The sequence below is a fragment of the Moschus berezovskii genome, chromosome 12 (assembly GCF_049115385.1).
Source record: "Moschus berezovskii isolate FMDL1 chromosome 12, NW_MosBer_1.0, whole genome shotgun sequence".
Classification (NCBI taxonomy): Eukaryota; Metazoa; Chordata; class Mammalia; order Artiodactyla; family Moschidae; genus Moschus; species Moschus berezovskii.
Window position 1 is genome coordinate 33,228,354 of NC_142471.1, and position 21,826 is coordinate 33,250,179.

At 39.6% G+C, this 21,826-nt stretch overlaps 1 protein-coding gene across 1 annotated transcript in view; it reads left to right on the forward strand.

Moving 5' to 3' along the window:
• The window catches only part of LRMDA (leucine rich melanocyte differentiation associated), a 1,238,587-nt gene extending 1,217,186 nt beyond the window's left edge, over positions 1-21,401 (forward strand). The window contains exon 8 of the mRNA XM_088842049.1: positions 20,573-21,401. The gene's annotated coding sequence lies outside the window, so the exon portion shown is untranslated. The remainder of the gene's footprint in view (positions 1-20,572) is intronic.
• The last annotated feature ends 425 nt before the right edge of the window (positions 21,402-21,826 follow it).

Here is a 21,826-nt window from a genome sequence, read left to right on the forward strand (position 1 = left end):
CCTGGGATTCACTTTTAATCACTTCCCACAGTTCTATTTATGATGCCAGTGTTCTTGTACGTCCTACAGAAGTTCCCAGGACCCATATGATTTATACCACCAAGACTCTCCCATTAACATTGTGAATAACCCTTTCCTCCAGGAGTCAGAAAACAATTACAAATTGACGTAGGAGTCAAATAGGGACTAAAATAGCAGCTTTATCATTGATATAATGAAATGCAAGTGTGTGGAATGGCCCCGGCCAAGACTGTACAGCCCTTTTGCCAGTCGGCTGGCAGAGGTGCTCTGTGCTCCTATAAGCTTCCGTACCTACCAGCAACCAGAACAAAATAGGAAATCAGAACCTTGCAGGCAGGCAGATGGACAGCACAGAAAGAGTGCTCAGAGGGGCAGAGCTGCACACACTAGGCCGGAGCCCAGTTTCCCACAGCACATTAATTCCTCTCTTGAGGTGGGGAGAGGCACTTCTTCTCAAGAGTGACTGTCTGCATTTTCTCAGCCAAAGAGGAATACTGAGCGAGGGAGAGAAGGGTTCCCTCACGTCTCCTTACACTCACCCATGGGCACTGAGTCCCTTTAGCGTCGCCAACTGCATGATGATGGGGCTGGCTTGTGTGGGTGCAGGGACCTCTTCCAAGGCGACCTACTTGTCCACACTCAGGCCCAGTGGCCACTCCCCTTTGTCCATGGCCTGTGAGATTTTGTCTGCGGGGCTGACAGCCCTGACATCAGCCTGGGAACTGCACACATCTGACCAGCGCATCATTTCATCTCTGTGGAATGTCACACCCTGTGAAGGCCAGTGTTACTTGATGCTGGACACCTGGACGTGGGGGAAGCATTCTGCTCCGTGGCTCTGTTTTTCTCTCCTTGAAGTCCCTGTTCTCCCTGTGCCACCCTGGGCGTGAGCCTGGAGTGGAAAGACCCCTGACTGAGATGGGGAATGTTGCGACTGGCATGCCCTCCATCTGCGCCTCAGGGTCCTTTTAGGCTTGCCTGTTTATATTCCTCTCTCTTCCAGATTTCCCTTTTATCCTGGAGACAAAGCCCAAAGGGGCTCCTCCACTTTCACTATCACTTGTTATGAGTCCTCTTCTCCCTCCTAGGATCTAATAGTTCTATCTTGTGCAAGTTACCTGGAAGCTTTTGCAATCTCCTGTTCCACTCAAGAATGACTAAAGTAGGTAGAATGTCTTTTCAGTCTCCCTACTTGAGCTGTGTGTTTCTCCATCTCCTTCACCTTTCAGAAGGTAGCTATCGCCCCATCATACAGATGTGGCTCCTGGGTGCATTTGCTTCTTAGGTGTGGTGATTGAAGAAAAGCCTGGTTGTAGAACTCCATTTGCAATATTTAGAAGATCTGTTTGTATTAATTATCCAAACTTTCCCTATATACCCACCCACCCCTCTTTTTTTTTTTTTTTTACTAGTAATACCTTTATTCTTTTCAAAATAATTCCATAACCAGTATCTCATTTGGACCTCAACAGGATCTCATGAGTGAGGCAAATCATGATTCTATCTTTCCATTCTATCTCCTGAGACAGAGGCACAAAAACATGAAGTCATGAACCCAAGATTTAGGAAAGAGTGGGGACAAAATCAGGACCAGACACCACATCTGACCCTGAAGCCAGCACACCTTCTACTGAATCTGTGTGTACAGACATCACAGGGTATTAGCAGTCACTAGGGCTCTGTGATTGACAATATCCCCACGAGAAGCCAGTCCTATCAGCCCCTAGTTGAATGTCCTGCTTTGAGAAGGCACATCCCCTGAGTAAATGGAAAGAATTATTTATTGTGGGTGAATAAAACAAAACTAAGCCAAATGAAGCATAGAAGGTTTGGGTGACATTTAGGTGGCAAGAGCCAGAGTTTAAGTGAACTGGAAACTGATGGGAGATGAGGCAGTGGAATAACACAGTTTAACTCTTTGAAACCTGTTTAGTGTTTTAGTAGCTCAGATGGACTAAAGGAAAAACAGAACACTCATTTAGTCATTAAAGAACTCTGGTACTCTCTGTTAAATCCATTGGGAAAAAGATTGGATGGACCAGAAGCAGCAGTTTCTCATTTACATATTTGTCTAAATTATGTTAATGAGAAAAAGAGTGAATTATAGACACATATCCACACAGAGCTTGCAACATTGTGAAGCTTTGCCTTTAATTAAGACTTGTGTTTTTGCCCCTCCATCCTTTATTAAAATGAAAGCATCATTAAAGAGGAGAAAAACAATAGACAGCTAAAACCTCCCACCAAGAAAACCTCTGCTATTTTGGATAGCTCATATGCCAAATTATTCCAGTTTAATGGAAAGAAAAAACTAATGCAAAGGAATCCATGTGTACAGATGACTAGAGTGCATCCACCCATCTCCCAAAGCAGCACATTTCCAAAGGGCACAGATAGCCTCCTGCGATGCTTCTTTCGTTTGTTTAATTTCCTCACAACACATCATCCTCTAAGGAGATGGGCCCAAGTTCTCCCTCTCTCTCATATTGTTTTCAAACCTAGTTACCACTGCATGCATTTCTAAATGACAAAGCGTCTGGGCCTAAACCTTGATATGTCGAGAGAAAACCCAAACTGACAGTTGGAAGGGGCAGAAAGAGGAAGGCACTGCCCATTCCTCCCTCATCCCAAATGTCATCCCTTCCTTGTCCAGGCTGCCCAGGCAACCCTGATGAAGAAATGAGCAGACACTTGAAAGTTTCTGACAGGTGTCATGGGCGCAGGCACTGAGAAACCAGGAGTGATGGAGCTTGACGTGACAGTGGCAGAGCTACTGAGGCTGGCTCCAGGACATGCAGAGTTTGGTGTCTGTCAGTTCCAATCCTTGTCACGCTTCTACTCCATAATGGTAACTGCAAACAGACAGAGCCAGCGGGAAGAGTTCAGAAAACTTAAAAACATCTTTTCCTTACCAAGTGATGTTGCTAAGCTGCAGTAATGTAAGATCAGCCACCCAAAGTGGGTGCACTCCAGCTAAGAGCATCAGAAGCGGGTGACAGGGCTGATCACACTGGTGGGGTGTGCAGTTTGCTTGGTGTCTTTCTTTGTGCTCTGCCTTGCCCTCCAAGACTAGAGTTTCAGTCTCCCATTCCTTTCCACTTTTGTGCATGTGATTTTTGTTCTGCCAGCATCTTCCTCCACCAGTAACTTCTGATGACTCTTAATTCCTTGCATATAATGATCTCTGCAACAGATCCTTCTGACCTGGCTGGAGAGTGATTTATAATGAGAGAGGAGGGCTAGGTTCTTGGTAACACCATGCAAATAGTTTCATAAATATTGCTCCATTGCATTACTTTGAAATATTACTTCTTTTAACAGTCTGCCAAAGTCAAATAATTCTGCTAAATAACAATCCATGGCTAGGCCTCTCACCCAACCAAAGTAACAGGTGGTAACCAAGCTCACCTGGTGGGAGAACCCAACTTGATTAACTCCAGCCCAGAAGTGATGGTTAACTGGCATTAAGGCATGATGGATGACAGCAGGTGTGTGTATAATCTTTTACCTGGCCTTCCAGCTTTCTTAGAGGGGATGTATTTATTTAATAGTTCTTAACCCAATACATTGGCTTGTGGTTAAGCATTTTCAAATAACGTAAGGACTTTATAAGTGCATTTATTTAAATAAAATCCAACCAATAATTATTTGACAAAAAGTCAGTGGCGCATGTAGTCTCTGAGTCTGGTTTCTACCGAAAATTCCATGGGGCCTCAGGGCAGAGTGATAAATCAACCATGGTGCGACTGTCTCCCTCTCCAAATGCCAAGAGTCAATGCTGAAGTGGAAAGAGTTCTGCTGTCACAGTGACCCAAGGTGAGCCTGAAATTTGAGAATGGCAGGGGACCAGGGTAGATATTTTTATTACAAACTGCACTGTGAAGTATCAAGATAAGTTTAGGCCACAGGTGCTACTGTATCTTAGCTTCAGCCAGTTTTTCTCTGGTTTTGTGCTCAGTGACTGGAGGTGACCTTTTTAATAGAATATCTCCTTTCCAGGGGGCCTGCATGAAAACAGTGATGGTGTCAGCTTGTGTCAGGACCCACACGTTCTCCCTATGTACACACCACTCCTAAAATCTCCTTTTCCATCTCTCCAGCTCATGTGTCTGCAGTGTTGACTCCGACATACGTTTTTCTAACCAGTTTTATCTTCCAGCCTCTAATTTTGCATCTCTGTACAGACAGCAACCCCTGAAACACATGTATACTAGGCTGAAGGAACATGCTTGCTCCCATCAGCCACGTGCTCTGCTGGATTTCCTACTCTGTCTGTGGTTCTGCCCCTCTCCCTGCGGCCCTGTCTCCAAAGCTTTGAAATCGCCTCTTCCTTTGCTCCCTAGAGTCAAGCAGTTATGCAGGCCTGTCAGTTTTCTCATATAAAACCTACATCTGCCCCCCATATTTAGTTTTGAAAGAATGTTTTTATAATTTGTTTTATAAAATTACACATGTTCATCATGAACTTTTCAAACAGTATGTCAAAGCATGAAGAAGAAAGACAAGTAAAACCAATTTTTTAAATTAAAAATAATATCCAAAATTGTATTGTCCATAAGTAGCTCATAAAATGAGATAACATTCTTCTAGATTGCTTTCATGCACACAGATGAATAGACAGATGGATGGATGGAAAGAAAACTTACTAAAACTGTGTTATGATACCCATGTTATTTTGACAAAAACATTAAATGTAATTTTATTTGACGGGAAAAAAGTAAAATAATGAAAATGAAGGGAATTGTTTAACTTTATTTCTTTCTGTAAGAGATAAATGCCTAAATTATCTGAAGATGAAGAAATGAGCTTACAACTTTAAGAGATTGTGAAAGTATTATTCTTAAAATTCCACTTCAATTTTCATCAGTAGTGATCGAATTCACCCTAAGGGAAGTAAAAAGGTCACCCTCTTATATTTCCTATTGGCTGTTCATCCTCCACCTCCCAAATTTACTTACCAAGATGCATAACATTTGTATTCTGTAATCAAACTGTCCAGAATTTAATGTCTCAGTTCTTCATCTGAATTACTTTATTGCTCACACTCAACACCAGTCATTTCTCTGAAGCTTCTCCATTTCTGTGTGTTCGTTTTTATTCTCTCTGCTTAGTGAGATTTGATTGTGGAGTCCTTTTATCTAGAAAGAATTTCAGTGCTGCTTACATTGTGTTCTTCACTTGCTGAAGTCGTACTTTCATTGTTTAGCAAGATGCAGACATTGTACTATTGGTTTCTGAATTTTGAATACGACGTGCTCATAATGCAGAATCATCACCGTTCTTTTTCATTAACCTCGATTTCATCATTGTGTGATTTTATTCCTAACCCTACCCCTACCTTTCCCCCAAAAAAGAAAAGAAAAAGGACTGAAGGTGGTTATATGCTCAAGTTCTGTCACATTTGAAAAGATCTTCAGTTTGTTCCTGTACTCGAATAACAACTTAACTCCTTACTACATTCTTATATCTTGGGGCTCCCCTGACACACAATATTTATTGACATCATTCCATTGTCTATTATAGAAATATGAGATATCTTTTTCTTTTTATCCATTCTCAATCATTATTTATTTGTATGTTTTTATCCCAAAGTGAATTTAAAGAATAGAGAAAAACACCTAACAACTTCAGTGTAATAACCAACATCATTTTCAGCAAATTTTAGCATGATGATTTATTTACTTTAAATATCTTTACTCTATAAAATAAAACATACCAAACTTATGTTGTTGTTGTTGTTAGTCGCTAAGTCATGTCTGATTCTTTGAGACCCCATGGATTGCAGCATGTTAGGCTTCCCTGTCCTTCACTATCTCCCTGAGTTTGCTCAAACTCATGTCCATTGAGTCAGTGATGCCATCCAACCATCTCATCCTCTCTAGTTCCCTTCTCCTCCTGCCCTCAATCTTTTCTAGCATCGGGGTCTTTTCCAATGAGTTGGCTTTTCGCATCAGTTGGCCAAAGTACTGGAGCTTCATGTACCTCATCTTAAGTGTTCCTTGCTCATTTTATTTCCCAGTACTCTTCCACAGAGAAATCTTCTGTCCTTAATTTGGTGTTTTGAAAGTTCTATACATGTTTTTGTAGGTCTTCATAGAACCAATTAACTTCGGCTTCTTCAGCATTACTGGTTGGGGCATAGGCCTGGATTACTGTAATATTGAATGGTTTGCCTTGGAAACGAACAGAAATCATTCTGTCGTTTTTAAGATTGCATCCAAGTACTGCATTTCGGACTCTTTTGTTGACCATGATGGCTACTCCATTTCTTCTAAGGGATTCCTGCCCACAGTAGTAGATATAATGGTCATCTGAGTTAAATTCACCCATTCCAGTCCATTTTAATTCACTGATTCCTAGAATGTCGACATTCACTCTTCCCATCTCCTGTTTGACCACTTCCAATTTGCCTTGATTCATGGACCTAACATTCCAGGTTCCTATGCAATACTGCTCTTTACAGCACCGGACCTTGCTTCTATCACTGGTCACATCCACAACTGGGTATTGGTTTTGCTTTTGCTCCATCCCTTTATTCCTTCTATAGTTATTTCTCCACTGAGCTCCAGTAACATACTGGGCACTTACCGACCTGGGGAATTCCTCATTCAGTATCCTGTCATTTTGCCCTTTGATACTGTTCATGGGGTTCTCAAGGCAAGTATACTGAAGTGGTTTGCCATTCCCTTCTCCAGTGGACCACATTCGGCTGTGGTCCACGTGATCAGATTGGCTAGTTTCCTGTGATGATGATTTCAGTGTGTCTGCCCTCTGATGCCCCCTCGCAATACCTACCGTCTTATTTGGGTTTCTCTTACCTTGGTCGTGGAAAATCTCTTCACAGCCGCTCCAGCAAAGTGCAGCCGCTGCACCTTACCTTGGACGAGGGGTATCTCCTCAAGGCCGCCCCTCCTGACCTTGAACGCAGAGTAGCTCCTCTCGGCCCTCCTGCTCCCGCGCAGCCACCGCCTGTTGGACATGGGGCAGCTCCTCTCGGCCGCCGGCCCTGGCCTCAGGAGTGGGGTAGCTCCTCAGGGCCACACCTCTTTGCGTGGTTCGTTGCGCCGAGGCCGGGGTCTCTCGCGTCTGCGCCGCTGGGGCCGGCGTCTCTCGCGTCAATGCAAAGAAATAGAGGAAAACAACAGAATAGGAAAAACAAGAGACCTCTTCAAGAAAATTAGAGATTCCAAGGGAACATTTCATGCAAAGATGGGCTCGATAAAGGACAGAAATGGTATGGACCTAACAGAAGCAGAAGATATTAAGAAGAGTTGGCAAGAATACACAGAAGAACTGTACAAAAAAGATCTTCACGACCAAGATAGTCACGATAACGTGATCACTGACCTAGAGCCAGACATCTTGGAATGTGAAGTCAAGTGGGCCTTAGAAAGCATCACTACTAACAAAGCTAGTGGAGGTGATGGAATTCCAGTTGAGCTATTTCAAGTCTTGAAAGATGATGCTGTGAAAGTGCTGCACTCAGTATGCCAGCAGATTTGGAAAACTCAGCAGTGGCCACAGGACTGGAAAAGGTCAGTCTTCATTCCAATCCCAAAGAAAGGCAATGCCAAAGAATGCTCAAACTACCGCACAATTGCACTCATCTCACACGCTAGTAAAGTCATGCTCAAAATTCTCCAAGCCAGGCTTCAGCAGTATGTAAACCGTGAACTCCCAGATGTTCAAGCAGGTTTTAGAAAAGGCAGAGGCACCAGAGATCAAATTGCCAACATCCGCTGGATCATGGAGAAAGCAAGAGAGTTCCAGAAAACCATCTATTTCTGCTTCATTGACTATGCCAAAGCCTTTGACTGTGTGGATCACAATAAACTGTGGAACATTCTGAAAGAGATGGGAATCCCAGACCACCTGACCTGCCTCTTGAGAAACCTGTGTGCAGGTCAGGAAGCAACAGTTAGAACTGTACATGGAAAAACAGACTGGTTCCAAATAGGAAGAGGTGTACGTCAAGGTTGTATATTGTCACCTTGCTTATTTAACTTATATGCAGAGTACATCATGAGGAACGCTGCGCTGGAAGAAGCACAAGCTGGAATCAAGATTGCTGGGAGAAATATCAATAACCTCAGATATGCAGATGACACTACCCTTATGGCAGAAAGTGAAGAGGAACTCAAAAGCCTCTTGATGAAAGTGAAAGAGGAGAGTGAAAAGGTTGGCTTGAAGCTCAACATTCAGAAAACTAAGATCATGGCATCTGATCCCATCACTTCATGGGAATAGGTGGGGAAACAGTGGAAACAGTGTCAGACTTTATTTTTTTGGGCTCCAAAATCACTGTGGATGCTGATTGCAGCCATGAAATTAAAAGACGCTTGCTCCTTGGAAGGAAAGTTATGACCAACCTTGATAGTATATTAAAAAGCAGAGACATTACTTTGCCAACCAAGGTCCGTCTAGTCAAGGCAATGGTTTTTCCTGTGGTCATGTATGGATGTGAGAGTTGGACTGTGAAGAAAGCTGATCGCCGAAGAATCGATGCTTTTGAACTGTGGTGTTGGAGAAGACTCTTGAGAGTCCCTTATACTGCAAGGAGATCCAACCAGTCCATTCTAAAGGAGATCAATCCTGGATGTTCATTGGAGGGACTGATGCTAAAGCTGAAACTGCAATACTTTGGCCACCTCATGCGACGAGTTGACTCACTGGAAAAGACTCTGATGCTGGGAAAGGTTGGGGGCGGGAGGAGAAGGGGACGACGGAGAATGAGATGGCTGGATGGCATCACCGACTCTGTGGACATGAGTTTGAGTGAACTCCGGGAGTTGGTGATGGACAGGGAGGCCTGGCCTGCTGTGATTCATGGGGTCGCGGAGAGTCGGACACGACTGAGCGACTGAACTGAACTGAACTGAACTGATACATGTTTTTATAGCATTCTTACATATGTGTGTAGCTAAGAATTATGGATACATAGTATAATATTTTACAGACTGTTTCAGATTTATTTAAATGCTATCATAGAGAATTTATAGTTCACACCTTGCTTTTCTCCTCCAGCATTACTTTTGCAAGATTTCTCAATGTCAGTACAAGTAGTATAATAATTTTCGTATTTTTCCTATCGATGGATATTTAGTTTCACTATGAAAAGTATTGCTGTAGCAAATAAAACCTGTTCATTTGTAGTCTTTGACATGTGTAAGAATTTCTTTACTATAAGCATTGAGAGGTGAATTGGGGGCCATGTGTGGATTTTGTGTGTCTTTAACTTTGACATTTCTAAATAACTAGATAAATTTTATGTCACGATCAGGGCTGTATTATACTTCCCAATAATTTATATACTCACAGGCCATTTAAATTGTCATAGCTTTTTTCATATATTCCCATGTAATAGATTTTAAATGGTACCTTAATATTAGTCTCTTTAACTTCTGGACCAGTGGTTAAGACACTATGCCTCCAATGCAGGGGGTATAGGTTTGATCCCTGGTCAGAAAACTCATATCCCACATGCCATGTAGTGTGGCAAAAAATAAAAATAATAATTTGAAAAGTATTCATCCCTTTTACAATTTTAATGAGTACCGACTACCAATGAGATTGAGCATATTTTCAAATGTTTAATGGTCTTCTTATTTCTTCTTTTATGGTTCAGTTCAGTTCAGTCACTCAGTTGTGTCCAACTCTTTGTGACCCCATGGACTGCAGCACGCCAGGTTTACCAGTCCATCACCAACTCCCAGAGCTTACTCAAACTCATGTCCATCAAGTTGGTGATGCCATCCAACCTTCTCATGAAAGAGGAGAGTGAAAAAGTAGGCTTAAAACTCAACATTCAGAAAACAATGTTGAGAATGAGAATGAGATGGCTGGATGGCATACCGACTCGTTGCCATGAGTTTGAGTGAACTCTGGGAGTTGGTGATTGACAGGGAGGCCTGGCGTGCTGTGTTTCATGGGGTCGCAAAGAGTCGGATACGACTGAGCGACTGTACTGAATTGAACTGAAGACAGCATATTGAAAAGCAGAGACATTACTTTGCAAAAAAAGGTCCGTCTTTTATGGTATAGCTATTCATATCCTTTGCTAGTTTGTCTATTGGCTTGATTTTTCTCTTATTGATCTTTAAGCGTACTTTATATAAGCTGTTTCCAATTCATTAGCAATTTTATATGCTGCACATATCTTTCCTAATTCCACATCTAATTGCTTAACATTTTGTTTGGTGTCGTCTGTAATCAGAAACATTTTAATGTATTAATAGTTGAATTTATTTTCTTTCTTTGTGATCTACAGTTTTTGTAGGAGAAAGCAATGGCACCCCACTCCAGTACTCTTGCCTGGGAAATCCCATGGATGGAGGAGCCTGGTAGGCTGCATGTAGTCCATGGGGTTGTGAAGAGTCAGACACGACTGAGCAACTTTACTTTCACTTTTCACTTTCATGCATTGGAGAAGGAAATGGCAACCCACTCCAGTGTTCTTGCCTGGAGAATCCCAGGGAAGGGGAAGCCTGGTGGGCTGCCTTCTATGGGGTTGCACAGAGTCTGACACGACTGAAGTGACTTAGCAGCCGCAGCAGCATGGTTTTTGTATCTTTCTTTAAAATCTTTTTGAATCGTGAGACTGTAAAGACAATCTTGTACATTCTTCTAAAATTTTTAAATTATGCTTTTTTGATAATCACAGCCAACATACTGAATTAATTTATTTTATATACAAATCTGGAACCATATTCTAAATAATTTAATATTCTGATCTTGTGAGAATTTTCTCTTGATTCCAATAGTTCTATTTTTTCTTTCTTTTTATTGAACTATAGTTGATTTATAATATTGTGTTAGTTTCAGGTGTACAAGGTGATTCATGTATTGTTATTCACTCACTCAGTCGTGTCCATCTCTTTGTGACCGCATGGACTCCAGCATCCTGGGCTTCCCTATCCTCCACTATCTCCCTGAGTTTGCTCAACTCATGTCCATTGAGTTGATGGTGTCATCCAACCATCTCATCCTCTCTTGCCCCCTTCTCCTCATGCCCTCAATCTTTCCCAGCATCAGGGTCTTTCCCACTGAGTCAACTGTTCATATCAGAGTGCCAAAGTATTGGAGCTTTAACTTCAGCACCAGTCCATTTAATGAATATTCAGAGTCGATTTCCTTTAAGACTGACTGGTTTGATCGCCTTGCTATCCAAGGGACTCTCAAGAGTCTTCTCCAGCATCACAGTTTAAAAGCATATGTATTTATATTCTTTTCAGGTTCTTTTCCATTTTAGGTTATTACAAGATATTGAATATATTTTCCTGTCTTTGTTGTTTGTCTATTTTATATACAGTGGTATATATCTGTTAATTCCATACTCAATTTATCTCGTTTCCCCTTTGGTAACCATAAGTTTGTTTTCCATGTCTATGAGTCTGTTTCTACTTTGTAAATCAGTTCATTTGCATTATTTTTTAGGTTCCACATATAAGTGATATCATATAATATTTAGCTTTCTCTGTCTGACTTAGTATAATAATCTCTACATCCGTCTATGTTACTGCAAATGTTAATTACATCATTCTTTTTTATGGCTAAGTAATATTCCATTGTATATATGTATCACATCTTCTTTATCCAGTCTTCTGTTGAAAAACATTTAGGTTGCTTCCATGTTTGTAAATAGTGCTGCTGTGAACATTGGGGTGCATGCCTCTTTTCAGAGTTTCCATCTTTTCTTGTCATATGTCCAGGAGTGGAGTTGCTGTAGTATATGGTAACTTTATTTTTAGTTTTTTAAGTAGCCTCCATACTGTTCTCCATAGGGACTGCACCAATTTACATTCCCATCAATAGTATATGAGGATTTGCTTTTCTACACACCCTCTCCATTATGTGTAGACATTTTTACGATGGTCATTCTGACTAGTGTGAGGTTATACCTCATTGTAGTTTTCAGTTGCATTTCACTAATAGTTAACGATGTTGAGCATCTTTTCATGTACCTATTGGCCATTTGTATGTCTTCTTGGAAGAAATGTCTCTTTAGGTCTTCTGCCCATTTTTGATTGGATGTTTGTTATTTGATACAGAGTTGTATAAGCTGCTTATATGTTTTGGATATTAAGCCCTTGTCAATTGCATCATTTGCAAATATTTTCTCCCAATCTGTAGGTTGTCTTTTCATTCTGTTTATGGTTTCCTTTGCTGTACAAAAGCTTGTGAGTTTGATTAGGTTCCATTCGCTTATTTTTGGTTTTGTTTCTTTGGCCTTGGGAGACTCACTATTAGTTTTTTATTGCTGAAATGACAACCTAAAGGGATCATGTGAAAGTGAAAGTCACACTCAGTCATGTCCAACTCTTTGTGACCCCATGGACTATACAGTCCATGGAATTCTCCCAGCCAGAATACTGGAATGGGTAGCCTTTCTCTTCTCCAGGGGATCTTCCCAACCTAGGGATCGAACCCAGGTCTCCCACAATCCTGGCAGATTCTTTACCAGCTGAGCCACAAGGGAAGCCTGTCACTTAATTAATATCTCAATCATCATTGCAATATAGTAACAAAGATGATGGAATTGTGAAGGTGATTATTACAGATGTATCTTCTTGTCAGACATTTGCCACATTTTTCTCTGATTGGAATTAAGAGTTAAGTGCTGCATATCATCTAATATACCTCTCTTGGTTAACATAACATAGCTAGTTGTTCTTCTTCAACTGGGTTGTTTTCTCTGACACGTTATTTTACTCCCTGAATGTTGTTTCAAGATTGGGCTGAGGTATGAAAAGCCACTTGTGCCATTAATTGTCTGGTATTAAAACAGAGGAGAATTTTCAGTTCAGTTCAGTTCAGTCACTCAGTCGTGTCCGACTCTTTGCGACCCCATGAATCACAGCACGCCAGGCCTCCCTGTCCATCACCAACTCCCGGAGTTCACTCAAACTCATGTCCAAAGAGTCAGTGATGCCATCCAGCCATCTCATTCTCTGTCATCCCCGTCTCCTCCCACCCCCAATCCTTCCTAGCATCAGATTCTTTTCCAGTGAGTCAACTCGACGCATGAGGTGGCCAAAGTATTGCAGTTTCAGCTTTAGCATCATTCCTTCCAATGAACACCCAGGATTGATCTCCTTTAGAATGGACTGGTTGGAGAATTTTAGGCAATGGTAATTCCTGACTATATGTGCGTACATACATGTGTATATGTTGCTGTTTTTCTTTTGACTTGGGAGCCTGATCTAATTCACGTCAGAGAATGTTTTGCCTCCATTCTCTTCTAGGAGTTTTATGAGGTCATGTCTGTAAACCACTTTGGGTAGCATGGCTATTTTAACAATATTAATTCTTCCAATCCAAGAGCATGGGATATCTTTCCATTTTTTTGCATCATCTAAAGTTGGAAGACTATAATTTTTATGCTCATGTCTTTAATCAACTGAAAAAGTGGGACTAGGCATATTGGCAGGAGATAAGAATCAGGGTTTTTTTTTCAACATGGCAAAACAGTGGGAAACATTTTTCTTCCCCCACTAATTCTAGACTCTTTATTCTGTTCCATTTGTTGACTTATCTATTCCTGGGCTAGTTGCTTGAATTACTGTAGATTTATTATTTTCATATAAAATGGGGTAAAACTCAAACCTGTTTTTCAGTAACCTGCTAACAGTTATTTACTCTGACTTTTGTTGCCTTTATATGGTACAAATGTCTTTTCCCACACTGAAACTTGTCTTTTTATCCTCTTAAGTGTGTCTTTGGATGAGTGAATATATTTTTATGAACCCTAATTTTCTAATCCTCTTTCATGGTTACTATTGTCCTTTCCCATTACAACATCTTTGCTCCATCAACATCACAAATATATGTTGATATCTGTTATCTTCTAGATGCTTTACTGTTTCACTTTTTATATTTAGATCTTTATTCCACCTTGCAAATCAACTATGGTATGTTGGAAGGTACTGAGTTTGTTTTGTTTTAATGCATGAATGTCCAGTGACCAACATCATTGACTAGAAAGACCATTCTGTGATATCATCTTTGCCACAAAGTGTCTCCATATGTGTGGGCCTGTTTCTGGACTCACTGTTGTGTTCCACCAATTTATTTGTCTTTCCTTGAACAAGACCACATTGTCTCAACTAATTCAATTATATAAAAAATCCATATCCATTAGAAAAGTTTTATACTTCTGTTTTTTTCTTTAACATTATCTTCACTATTCTTGGTCCTTTGAGATTCCATCTAAACTTTAAAATCAACTTAAAATTTCTGCAAAAAGCAACCTGCCAAAATTTGGATTAGGATTATACTGAATCTATGTATCTTTTTAGGAAGAAATTATAATCTTCTCCATGATCATATATCCCTCAATTTATTTTCTTTCTTTAAAATATTTCTAAAGATCTGCACTTTTCTTTTTAAATGTCTTCCATTTCTTTTGTTAGATTTATTTCTGTATATTTGATATTTTTATTAAATCATAAATTTAAGTTCTACATTTAGCAGTACAATCCTATTTTACTGAAAGTTTTAAAGTACAGAAATAGATGTTTAATGACTAACTGCATTTTTCAGCATCTATGGAAAGAATCCTAAAATTTATTTCTGTAAGTCCATTAATACATTTAGTTATATTTGTTGTTCAGTTGCTAAGTCATGTCTGACTCTTTTTGGCCTCATGGACTGCAACACTCTAGGCTTCCCTATAGCAAACTTCCATCTTATCCTCTGTCACCCCCTTCTCCTGTCCTTAATCTTTCCCACCATCAGGGTCTCTTCCAATGAGTTGGCTTTTAGCATCAAGGTGGCCAAAGTACTGGAGGTTCAGCTTCAGCATCAGTCCTTCCAGTGAATATTCAGGATTGATTTCCTTTAGGATTGACTGGTTTGGTCTCCTTGCAGTCCAAGGGACTCTCAAGAGTCTGCTCTACCACCACAGTTCAAAAGCATCAATTCTTTGGCACTCAGCCTTCTTTATGATCCAATTCTCACATCCGTACATGACTACTGGAAAAACCATAGCTTTGACTATATTTCTATGTTTAAAATATTGAACCATCTTTGCATTTCTGGAATAAATTCCACATTTTTATACTATGTTATTCTTGTAATATAAGTTGAGTCTGAAATAAGTTGGATTGAAACTATTTAATTTTAGAATTATCAGTTGATATACACAAGTGAGTTCTTATATGGTTTTCTCTTATTGCACTTTCTCCATTTGATCATGATACCAATGTTATGCTCACTTTGTAAGATCAATTTGGACTTTCCCCTTTATTAATAATTTTAAATGGTTTATAGGGATTTTAAATTTTTTCTTAAAGGTTTTCCTATGAAACTTTCCTTATGAAATCATCTAGAATTGGAAGTTTTTAATAGTGGTGTAGAGGTAAAAGTTAAAAAAAACAAAATGGTAGATATTGGGCCCAAGCTTTGCATATTTACTCAAATACATGTACTTTCCATCTGTATTTTTCCCTTTATATTTCTACCATGTAAATGGATAGGATTTGATCTTAAGAGTTTTCAATTCATTCTCTTCTAGATATTCTGTGATTTAGTTTGAATTTTATATTTGACAAATGAGCTGCTTATAGGACTTTATCGTATTATTGTTTTGTTATTGGTATTTTGTAATACTAATTACTGGTGCTGTATGACTGTGAGCATAGAGCATTTTTGGTACTATTTAGAAACTTATTGGAAGCTTCAAAATAATCTTGTATATGGGCAAGCTTTCCAAATATTGTATTCCTTGAAAAAAGGGTATATTCTTTATTTTCAGTGTTGAAGCTAAAAGTATGTCAATTAATATAACTTCTAAGGAAAGGTGAATTAAGATCTTAGACTAGTATGTTTCTGTTTATCCATGTAGTTTTCACAGCTGTGATTTATGTTTCTGAATGCATGTAATCATAGTAGTATACTGTACTCTTTAGCCTGATAAAGTGACTTTGTCTATTTTTTTTAATTTTTTTTCTTAATGAATTCAACATTATGTATTGAGGTTGGCCAATCCGTTCTCTTTTTATTTTATCCTTCTTGTTTATATTTGCCCTTCTTTTTTTTTTTTTTCAAATTTTGTAGTACTTTGTCTTATGCATGTACCATACATGGAGCAAAGACTGGTGTTTTGCTTTTATTTTTCCCTATCAATGTTGATGTACAAATGTGTCATTATAAAAATTTTCTGATGATCAGCAAAGTTGAAAGACTTTTACAGTGAATAGCCCACAAGTTTCGCTTTTTAATCCAACCCAAAATTATGTCTTAAGAGACAGATTTAGTTCATGTGAAAATATTGATATGTAAGTGCTTTTGGTTTATATTATTCTATAGTTCACTTATTTGTTCATATCACTTAAATTATTTCACTATATATTCTTTTCTCTCCTTTTTGATTTTGTGATTATCTTGATATTTAGGAAGTCTTGTATTTTTGCTAGAGATTACTTTCATATCTGTAACTATATGTGAAAGTGAAAGTCGCTCAGTGGTGTCCGACTCTTTGTGACCCCATGGAATATAGAGTCCATGGAATTCTCCAGGCCAGAATACTGGAGTGGGTAGCCTTTCCTACTCCAGGGGATCTTCCCAACGCAGGGACCGAACCCATGTCTCCTGCATTGCAGGCAGATTCTTTACCAGCTGAGACACAAGGGAAGCCCAAGCATACTGGAATGGGTAGCCTATCCCTTTTCCAGGGAATCTTCCAGACCCAGGAATCGAATTGGGGTCTCCTGCATTGCAGGTGGATTCTTTACCAACTGAGCTATTAGGGAAGCTTATACTATATCCTTAATCATCATTTTTGGGGGGGTGGAATTATCTATTATTTTCTGTGATTGTCAGATTTGTGTGTCAACTTGTCTAGGCTATAGTACCCAGTTATTTAATCAAACGCTAGTTTAGGTACTGCATTAAAGGTATTAAGCAGATGTGATTAACATTTATTAATCAGTTAACTTTAAGTAAAGGATTATCCTTAATAACGTGGGTGGGCCTAATCTAATCAACTGAAAGATCTTAAGAGCAGGAAATCTGACATTTTCCTGAGGAAGAAGAAATTCCCATTGTGGACTGCGGTCTTAGTCCCTATCCGAGAGTTTGTAGCTTGCCTTTGCTGTGGAGTACTCTGTGTATTACAGCTTGCCTAGCCAATTGTACAATTACAGAAACTAGTTCTCTGCTCTGTGTGTATGTACATATATATTTTTTCACTGGTTCTGTTTCTTTGGTAGAAATACAATGTCTAAAGTAGACAATAAATAAGTTAGCTTACTTTAAATTTTTTTTCCTCTTCCTCTGCTATCTGACTTTATTCAGTCATGTATTCTTATCATTAGTGTTTTAATTTTATTAGAGTATAGTTAATTTACAATTGTTTATTAGTTTCTGGTGTATAGAAAAGTGATTCAGTTATACATGTATTCATTCTTTTTTATATTCTTTTATTATGTAGATTATCACACAGTATTGAGTAGTTTCCTTGAATATTGAGTAGGTCCTTGTTGGTTATCTATCTTATATATAGTATTGTGTGTGTGTTCATCCCAAGTTCCTGATTTATCCCTCCCCACCACATTTCCCTTTTGTTAACTGTAGGTTTGTTTCTAATAAGTTTAAGTCTGTTTCTATTTTGTAGATAAGTTCATTTGTATCTTTTTAAAAATTAGATTCCACATATGGGTGATATCATATGATATTTGTCTTTGGCTTATTTTACTTAGTATGATAATCTCTAGGTCCATCCATGTTGCTCTAAATGGTATTATTTCATTATTTTTTATGGCTGAGTAATTCCAATACTTTGGCCACCTCACGCGACAAGTTGACTCACTGGAAAAGATTCTGATGCTGGGAGGGATTGGGGGTAGGAGGAGACGGGGACGACAGAGAACGAGATGGCTGGATGGCATCACCGACTCGATGGACATGAGTTTGAGTGAACTCCGGGAGTTGGTGATGGACAGGGAGGCCTGGCGTGCTGTGGTTCATGGGGTCGCGGAGAATCGGACACGACTGAGGGACTGAACTGAACTGAACTGAATATTCCATTGGACTGTGAAGAAAGCTGATCGCCAAAGAATTGATGCTTTTGAACTGTGGTGCTGGAGAAGACTCTTGAGAGTCCCTTGGACTGCAAGGAGATCCAACCAGTCCATTCTAAAGGAGATCAATCCTGGGTGTTCATTGGAAGGACTGATGCTAAAGCTGAAACTCCAGTACTTTGGCCACCTCATGTGACGAGTTGACTCACTGGAAAAGACTCTGATGCTAGGAAAGGCTGGGGGCGGGAGGAGAAGGGGATGACAGAGAATGAGATGGCTGGATGGCATCACTGACTCTGTGGACATGAGTTTGAGTGAACTCCGGGAGTTGGTGATGGACAGGGAGACCTGGCGTGCTGTGATTCATGGGGTCGCGGAGAGTCGGACACGACTGAGCGACTGAACTGAACTGAACTGAATATTCCATTGTATATATGTACCACATCTTCTTTCTCCATTCTTCTGTCAGTAGTCATTTAGGTTTCTTCCATGTTTGGGGTATTGGAATAGTGCTGCCATGAACATTGGATTGCAAGTTTTCCTTTACGGTTATGGATTTTTCTAGATATATGCCCCTTGAATGGGATTGCTAGATCATATGGCAGCTTTTTAAGGAACCTCCATACTGTTCTCCATAGTGGTTGTAACAATTTGCATTTCTACCAGCAGTGTAGGAGGGTTATCATTTCTCCATACCCTCTCCAGCATTTGTTGTTTGTAGATGGATGATGGCCATTCTGAGGTGACACCCCATTGTAGTTTTGATTTGCATTTTACCAATGATTAGTGATGTTGAGCATCTTTTCATGTGCTTTTTGGCCATCTGTTATTAAATTTTCATGTTTGTGTGTTATTAAGGTCTGGTGTTTGTATGCACACTTAAGAAAGCTCTCTCCTAAATATAACAAGCATTGGGGAAAATAGAGTTAGGATCAGACCGTTCAAAATCTAAACCCTTGCCCAATAATCAGACAGTCAGTCAATGATGTTAAGTTTTTAGTAAATAGAGGAATGAACCATAAATACACTATTTTTTATAAAATGCAAGTAGTTTGAGGGGAGGAGTTATGAGCAAGTGTTGCATCTGTTGGTTTCGGAAGCAAGGGCAGCAATCACAATGGCTGGGAAGTAATGTGCAATAATCCATCAGAGATAGTGGACACAGAAAAGGTGAGCCAAGAAGGGCAATAGGGAGTAGCTGGGCTTTGGGTTCAGTTTTGTACTCCCCTAGAACTTACCACCATTCCCTTGTGGTTTGAAATTTAACACTCTGATGAATATCTTTCATGGATAAATGTGACTTCCTCAGTATGCCAGCATCATCACTACCAACTTCAAATCGGGTACATATGATCTAATTCATGTAGCAGAAATAGGCCCTGGGAAGAACAGACCATACTTGATTTATGTGCTTTAATTGATATCCTTTGATTTCTAGCTTTTAAAGATCAGCAGACTTTTCTGTCTCCCATTTTTTTTCCCTCTCATTGCTCAATTGTCATTTGTATAATTTCTGTACTATTGTAGCATGTATCATTTGTATTCTGTACTGTTATAATTGCCTATCTTATTTGTTTACTTTCAGTCCTAATTTTGCAGTTTAACCTTTGTTATAGAATCAATGCTTAGCTATTAGATGAAAGAATGAATGTCTTTTGTCCCTCTGTGCCTGTCGTGGGCTAAACATTTCTGTCCCTTAAAATTCATATGTTGAGGTCCTAACTTCCATTGTGACGGTATTTAGAGATGGGGCCTTTGAGAGGTAGGTTTATATGAGGTCATGAGGGTAAGGCTGCCGTGGTGGGATTAGTGTCCTTATAAGAAGAGGGAGAGAGGCCAGGACTCTAGTTCACTCTATGATGTGAGAATACAGTGAAAGGCAGCCATCTGCAAACCAGGAAGAAAGTTATCACCAAGGGTTGAATCTTCCAGCACCTTGATCTTGACTCCCCAGCCTCCAGAATTGTGAAAAATAACTGTCTATTGTTTGTGCCACTCAATCTGTGTTACCTTGTAGCATCTCAACTTGATTAAGATAGTTCGCCTCCCCATTTAATAAAGAATCTACAATAGCCAAGAGAAGGTACTCACCCAAGCCCACATACACATATCTACGCCATGTTCTGATCAAACACTCTAGAATTGTCTGCCCAAACTACCCTGAACTCATTTCCAGGACTTGAAAAGAGCCAATATACAGATGTATTATATTTAAAAGAAACAATAATATAACAGACCGCTGAGGTCCCAAGAGAAACTATAACAGCTTACGATCAACAGAATGAGATACTTAAGGTGCTAAAAAAACAAAACAAAACAAACAAAAACTACCACCATATAATTACATTATCATTGTTGTTCATTTGCCAAGTCATGTCCAACTCTGCAACCCCATGAACTGCACCATGCCAGGCTTCTCTGTCTTCCACTATGTCCTGGAGTTTGCTGAAATTTATGTTCATTGATTTGGTGATGCTATCTAACCATCTCATCCTCTGCCACCGCCTTCTTCTTTTGCCTTCAATCTTTCTCAGCATCAGGGTCTGGGAAAGCATCAGCTCCCTCCAGCGAATCAGCTCTTCACATCAGATGGCCAAAGTATTGGAGCTTCAGCTTCAACAACAGTCCTTCCAATGAGTATTCAGGGTTGATTTCCTTTAGGATTGACTGGTTTGATCTTCTTGCAGTCCAAGAAGTTCTCAAGAATCTTCTCCAGCACAACAGTTCAGAAGCATCAGTTCTTCAGTGTTCAGCCTTCTTTATGGTCCAACTTTCACATCCATACATGACTACTGGAAAAACCATAGCTTTGACTAGATGGACCTATGTCCACAAAGCGATGCCTCTGCTTTTTAATACACTGTGTAATTCCAAACCTAACAGAAATATCTTTCATAAGTGAAGAGAAAAATAAAAATAAAAGATTGAGTGAATTTGCTATCTGCAATTCTATGTTAAATAAATACTAAAGAGAGTCCTGATAGAAGGAAAATAATCTGATAGTGTGTGGTTGAACCACACTGTGTCCATTTGATCAGCTTCATCTTAGCCTGGCTGTCCTACACCCTCTCCTTTCCCTGTGACTGAGCAGTACCCTAACTCACAAGGAATGTGCCTACACCAGATGAGTTCCCTACCAGCTTCTACCTTTGGAATCTGGAAGAATGCCTTTTTCTGTTTCAAATGGTTAAATGGTCATGAGGCCCTCAGGGAAAGGAAGAAATCCTTGGTTCCCATCTTGCAGACATGCTTCTCACTTGGTAGCTTCAGCCTGTTGTACCCCTTTCAGCTTCTCCAAGCACAGCTGCAAATGCCTTTGGATCATTGTCCCCACATCCTGCCCGTGTGTAAGTTCCCCACAATAAACTTCATAATTATACTTTATGGAGTCGCCTGCTTCGTTTTTCAGTCTCAATGTTTCTTCTCAGTTCAGAGGATATTATTCAATACCTCCACCTCCCAGCAGATGGAATCAAGGATATGTAAGAAGGAATGAACAACACAAAGGGAAAGGTAAATAATTGGATAAACATGAGGGCAAACCAACTGTACCAAAAAAAATGTGAGTTTACAAATTGATGTACAAAATGAAAATGTATGATCACAATACAAAAAACACCAAAGATACCAAGGAACAAATGGAGGTTAAGTATTCTAAACTCATAATTATCCAAGAAGAGGTACAACTACTAACTTATGTTGGATTCTAAATAATACATTATGTAATATCTAGGATAATCACTAAAAGAATAGAAGAAAAATTCACTTGTAGTAGGCAAGAAAATGAA